At 44.2% G+C, this 6308-nt stretch overlaps 1 pseudogene; it reads right to left on the bottom strand.

Moving 5' to 3' along the window:
- Positions 1 to 627: 627 nt before the first annotated feature.
- On the bottom strand, positions 628 to 1778 carry LOC121202701 (uncharacterized; annotated as a pseudogene).
- Between the last annotated feature and the right edge of the window lie 4530 nt (positions 1779 to 6308).

Below are 6308 nucleotides of genomic sequence, written 5' to 3'. Positions count from 1 at the left end.
TCATTGTCCATTTACTAACGCTTTTTCTAGTTTTTCTTCTTCTTCATTCTTATTTTGTGCCATTTTTCGGTCGGTTTCATCGTCTCAACGCTTCAACTTTTAATGTTATTCAATTTTTTCATCATTCTTTATAATGGTCGTCTATGGGAATCATCGTTGAACTTTTTGTTAACTTCCCTCTTTTCATCAGCTTCTGTCATCGTCATACTTTGGCGTAGAAACATCATTTCAAGTTTAAGCATCTATATTTAAACTTTATTCATGTAAATCAGCATCCTTGTATCTTCTATAGTTTTAAACTTGTGAGTGTTACAATATTGGGTGTTTTTTGTTAAATTTTCAGCTTTTCCATTAGTGTGTAGAGTGCTAGGGCTCGCTTTTTTAAGGCAGAACGTCTGTTTTTAACTTGTCACTACAGCCACAATGTTCACTCTATCAATGTCATTTTTCACTAAATTATAGTCATTGTGCTGTCCTCGCAACACGTCTACCATGTGCTGCTAGACAGCCAGATAACAAATAAACTAAGGACTCCACACAAGGCTTGCGTTTTTCGTTTGAAGTTCCTAGCTTTATGACATTGTAACTGAAACAAACAGAAATTGTTTAATTAACAATTACATACGATAGCGTTGCATGCAAAAAAGTTGTACCTTGTAATTTATGCTCGTTCATACTCACAAAGACATACGCAACCAAAGTTCCAGCATTGTAAAACTGCCTTAAACATTCGCATGAGCTACCGTTTGTTTCTCCACCCCGTTAACCTAGCTTACCTCCACAGAAAGATATTTACTAAAACACGAGCAGCAAGACACGCTTACTCCAACTATTTTCCTGAGACCAATGTGCGGAGCGCTCACTCCAAAGTTTTTTTTTTGTTGTTTTTTTATACACCTTTAACAATTCTGGCTTGAGAGCCATCACACTCCCCGGTTGATATAATTGCATTATATCAGAACAACATGAATGAATACATTTATACTTTTCGGGGAATGTTAGTTAACATCAACCACAGTCATTGACCCTGAGAAATAAGAACTACAATGTCCGAGACTGGTCGTAGGAACAGTTTCACAGTCCCTTCTTTTGCAATCCGCACTTCCACTTTATGGACCTTATTGTCTTTGCTAGGAAGAGCCTTCACGACAACTCCCATTGGCCATTCATTCCTGTTGACCTGAGCATCCTTCAACAGGACGACATCTCCTTCCTGGACATTTGGTCTGTTGTCTGTCCACTTTTTGCGAGTCTGTAAGGTGGATAAATATTCTCCTTTCCACCTTTTCCAAAAGGTGTCAGCAAGGTGCTGAACATGTTTCCACTGCTTCCCATACAATTGTCCTGAGGAAAAGTTCCCGGAGGGAGCAGAAACAGCGCTTATCTTCTGCGTGAGTAATATAGCTGGCGTGAGCACTGTAGGACAGTCTGGGTCAGTAGACACTGGCACAAGAGGCCTTGCATTAATAATGGCCATTACCTCTGCTATAAAGGTGCTCAAAACCTCATGAGGTGTGTCAATGCATTTTTTACCAACATTCCGTCTAGAATGCGCCTGGCCACCCCGATTAGGCGTTCCCAGGATCCTCCCATGTGGGATGCGTGAGGGGGGTTGAACTTCCAAATGCATCCTCTTTCCTGGAAATACTTTTCTACTTTAGCCTCGTTCATGTCCAATCCTAGTTCCTTACAAGCTCCTACAAAATTAGTTCCTCGGTCTGAGCGCAGAAGCTTAGCTGATCCATGAATAGAAAAGAACCTTCTCAGGGCATTAATAAAACGGTTGACATGGTCTCAATCAGTTCAATGTGTACGGCCCTAGTAGACATGCATGTAAAGAGAACAGCACAACCACCTCTTGTGCGACGAGTAACGACAGTCCACGGTCCGAAAACATCTAAGCCAACAGTAGTGAAAGGAGGTTCAGGAATAACTCGATCTGCTGGTAGATCTGCCATTTTCTGTATCTCCATCTTGCCTTGGACCTTGCGACAAGTGTCACAGTTATGGATGACTGAATACACAAGACGCTTACCTCCAAGTATCCAATATCCAGCACTGCGGACAGCTCCTTCAGTAATGTGACGTCCTTGCTGAGCCACTTGTTCATGAAAGTGTCTCACAAGCAATGTGGCAACATGATTGGCAGATGGAATAATTAGAGGATGCTTTTCATTTTTGGTGATGTTGGCAGAAGAGAGGCGTTCAACTCGTAGGAGGCCATCTTTATCTTCAACGGTATTGAGTCTTTTTAGAGTGTCATGTTTTGTGTTTGTCTCTTTTCCTTCTTTGACCGTCTCCTGCTGGACGGTTCTAACAATAACAACACTGGCTTGTGTAAGTTCTCTGATACTTGGCGTTTCAAAGAAACCTTTCCAGCCCCCTTGATCACTTCTCCTTTGTCTAAAGGACGCAACAATGTGAATGAGTCTGGCTATGACTCGTAGAAGTGTATTCCAATTAGAACACCTCTTGAAGCGCTGGTAACCCAGCTGATACTCTGACGTTACAGTTGCTGTTGCCGTGACTTCTGGACACACCTCCTTGTCTGAGTCAGGTTCAATCAGCCCAAACAGTCTGGCTTTATGTGACTCTGAGGAATTGTCCCAGATATACAGAAAGGCAGGGCCTGAAAACAAGTTGCTGTCTTGGAGTTGGTCTGCTGGAATATACCGTGTGGCTTGGTCAGCTGGATTTAGCTCAGTTGGAACATAATGCCACTGATTGGGGTGTGTGGACAATCTAATTCGTGTGACACGGTTGGCAACGTACATGTAGAATCTTCTTGAAGCGTTGTGTATGTAGCCCAACACAATCTTACTATCAGTCAAAAACTTGACATTGTCCACCTTCACATCCAATTCGTCTCTAATCACCTCGAATATTTCCACCGCCAGAACAGCGGCACAGAGTAAGAGGCGTGGGACAGTGTGTGCGGGGCGAGGGGCCAGTTTTGACTTCCCCATTACAAATCCAACGTGATGTCCCTCACTATCGACTGTATGCAGGTAAGCTACAGCTCCTATAGCTACAATGGAGGCGTCAGAGAAAATGCACAGTTCTTTTTGTTCCGTTGATTTTAAGGAACCTGGACTGTAGCACCTCGGAACCTTGAGGCTTTTTAAGACTTTTAAAGAGTCTCTCCATGAGACCCACATCTTTTCCTTTCCTACAGGCAGAGGAGCGTCCCAGTCCAGTTCCAGCTGAACCAGTTCAGGCGAAAGTTCCCTGACTATTGCTTTGCCCTGCATTATTATAGGAGCCACAAAAACCAAGGGGTCATACAAGCTGTTGACTGTAGATAATACTCCTCTTCGTGTGAATGGTTTGACTTCCGCAGACACAGAGAACGTGAAGCTGTCAGTTTGTAGGTCCCAGCAAAGTCCCAAGCTCCTCTGAACAGGGAGAGGATCCATTTCGAGGTCTAAATCCTTAAGATTGCTTGCTCGATTTTCAGCAGTGAAAGCTTCCATCACTTGACTGCAATTTGAGGCCACTTTATGAAGTCGTAGGTTGAATTCTGCTAACATGTCTTTGGTTCTCACGAGGTCGATTGCATCTTCTGCTGTGGCAACTGACGTGAGCCCGTCGTCAACATAAAACTGTCGCTCAACAAAGTGTCTTGCATCCGAGCCATATTCTTGCTCCCCATCTTGAGCTGCTCGTCTAATGCAGTACACTGCCACAGCAGGCGAAGGGCTGTTTCCAAAAACATAACCTTCATTCTATACTCTATTACATCCTTGGTAATGTCATTGTCCTCAAACCAGAGATAGCGGAGATAGTCTCTGTGGTCTTCCTGTACAACAAAACAATAAAACATTTGCTGCACGTCGGCTGTCAGAGCTATGGGCTCTTTTAGAAAGCGCAGGAGTACTCCCAACAGGGTGTTGGTTAGGTTAGGTCCACTAAGAAGCATTCGGTTGAGTGAAGCTCCATCACACTCTGCACTAGAATCAAATACAACACGTATTTGGTCTGGCTTCTGCGGGTGATACACATCAAAGGTAGGTAGGTACCAATGTTCTTTACCTTGGGGTAGAGGTGGTGCGGCTTTAGCTTGATCATTATCTAGCATCCCTTGCATGAACTGGATGTAGTGGTTCTTCATTTTTGGTTTCTTTTCCAGAGTCTTTCGCAGTGAGTGGAGACGTTTTAGAGCTTGCTCTCTGTTGTCTGGAAGTCTTCGCCTTGGAGAACGAAAGGGTAAAGGAGCAACCCATCTGTTCTCTTTGTTCTGGTAGACTTCACTGGACATGAGGTTTAAGAATGTTTTGTCATCTACTGACAATGCAAGCTTGTCTTCACTCTTGGATCTATCAAACACAGATTTCCCTAGGTTGTCCGTGTCATGAACAATGGGTGTAGTGTCCACATGATTTGCTGCTGATGGGATGTGCTGTTGTGGTTTTAGTCCATAGTTTTCTTTCACATCGATAAGGCTTTGACATGGTTTGAAGTAAGGTTCACGGCCATTATCAATGGTGTGGGTTCTGTATACACTGACCTCTGCTGAACGGTGAGCCTTCCCTAGACACACCTCTCCCACGATAACCCAACCCAGGTCCAGTCGTTGGGCGTATGGAGCGTTCCTGGGACCGTTGATTTGCTCCCGTACTTTGTGCACCCTGAGGATGTCCCTTCCTAAGAGTAAAAGGATTGGAGCATGTTGATCTACTGGCTGAATCTTGTCTACGACTGGGAGGAGATGTGGATGATGGTGCGCTATCTCGGGAGAGGGTATCTCTGTCCTGTCGTCTGGCACAGAGTCACATTCTATCAAAGGTGGTAGCTGGATATTCAATTTTCCATCCATAGACTCTATATGGAAGTTCAGAACTCTTCTTCCTAAAGCTTGTGCTTTTCCAGAACAGGTCTTTAAGGTATATGGAGTGGGTCTGGCTTCAATTTCAAAGAGGTTAAAAAACTCTGACTTAGCGAGTGACCTGTTGCTCTGTTCATCAATCACAGCATACATTTTAACTGCTTTTTCTTTCTTCCCTTCAGGGTAGACCTTTGCTAGACATATCTTAGAACAGGAGCGTGAGCTGCCACTTAGGCCACATACCTCTGTGCACTTTGAGATGACTGAAGGTGAGCTATCACGCTGCTCTTCGCTTTCTAACTTTGTGCTCTTTGGAGCAGGTGCAGGACCTGGGTGTAAAGCCGATGTGTGTTTGCTACTGCTGCACTCCGTACATTTGACCACTGCCCTACAGTCCCTTGCCATGTGCTGCACAGACCCACAGCACCTATAGCAAATACGATGCTCTTTGAGATAGGCTTGGCGTTCTTCGATAAGTTTATCTCTGAAAAGCTTACATTTTATGAGCGGGTGTGGTTTCTTGTCGATTGGGTACTGACGATCTGGTTCTTCCATTGTCTTCTCCACAGGGCTATGCTGGACTGGCTCTCCTGCAATGTCCATCTTGTGTGCTGACACCATGGGTTTATGGTTGTATGGTGTGGCCTTTCCTGTACGTGTAGAAATGTTGCTGGAACTGGCTATGACAAAGCTTGGGTCATTTTTCATCTTTGCTTGTTGCTGAACAAAATGTGTGAAAGGAGGAAATGGCACGTGATGAGTTTCCTTGTACTGTGTTCCTACAGCTGTCCATCTTTCCTGCAAATTAAAGGGAAGTTTTTCAACAATCGGCCTGACTCCTCGAGCTGTGTCTAAGAAAGTAAGTCCTGGAAGGGCACCATCTTGCTTTGCACATTCTAACTCCAACAGTACATCACTAAGCTCTCTTAGCTTAACATTGTCATTAAATGTGAGCCTGGGAAATTCCTCCAACTTTCTCAAGAGTGCATCTTCAATAACCTCAGGTGAGCCATAGCACTCTTCAAGGCGCTGCCAAACCATCTTGGCGCCTGCAGGAGGATTGAGGTTATGCACAGCACGGATCCTTTTAGCTTGTTCTGACGACTTGGGACCCAGCCATTTTATTAACAGGTCCAATTCCTCTCTGGCAGATAAATTTAAGTCTTTAGTCGCACTACTAAAAGAAGCTTTCCATGACCAGTAATTTTCAGATTTGTCATCAAAATGCAGGAGGCCTATACTCACTAGTTCTTTGCGAATGAGATATTTTTGCAAATTCTTGCTGGCCAATGGAATCAGGTAAGTTGATGTATGCCTAAAAGGATTGTGGGAGCAAGGCCCAGCGTCAACATTGATTGACTGAGTAGAGTAACTCCCGTTGTTGTTGAACGTATTCGCTGATACGCTGGGCTGAACTGTGAGATTCACTTTTGTTGCAGGTTTCTCTCTTAAGCTCCCCGCTTTGAATCGCTACTTCTTCGAG

This window comes from Betta splendens, chromosome 13, assembly GCF_900634795.4.
Source record: "Betta splendens chromosome 13, fBetSpl5.4, whole genome shotgun sequence".
NCBI lineage: Eukaryota > Metazoa > Chordata > Actinopteri > Anabantiformes > Osphronemidae > Betta > Betta splendens.
This window is presented reverse-complemented; position numbering and strand designations above follow the sequence as displayed.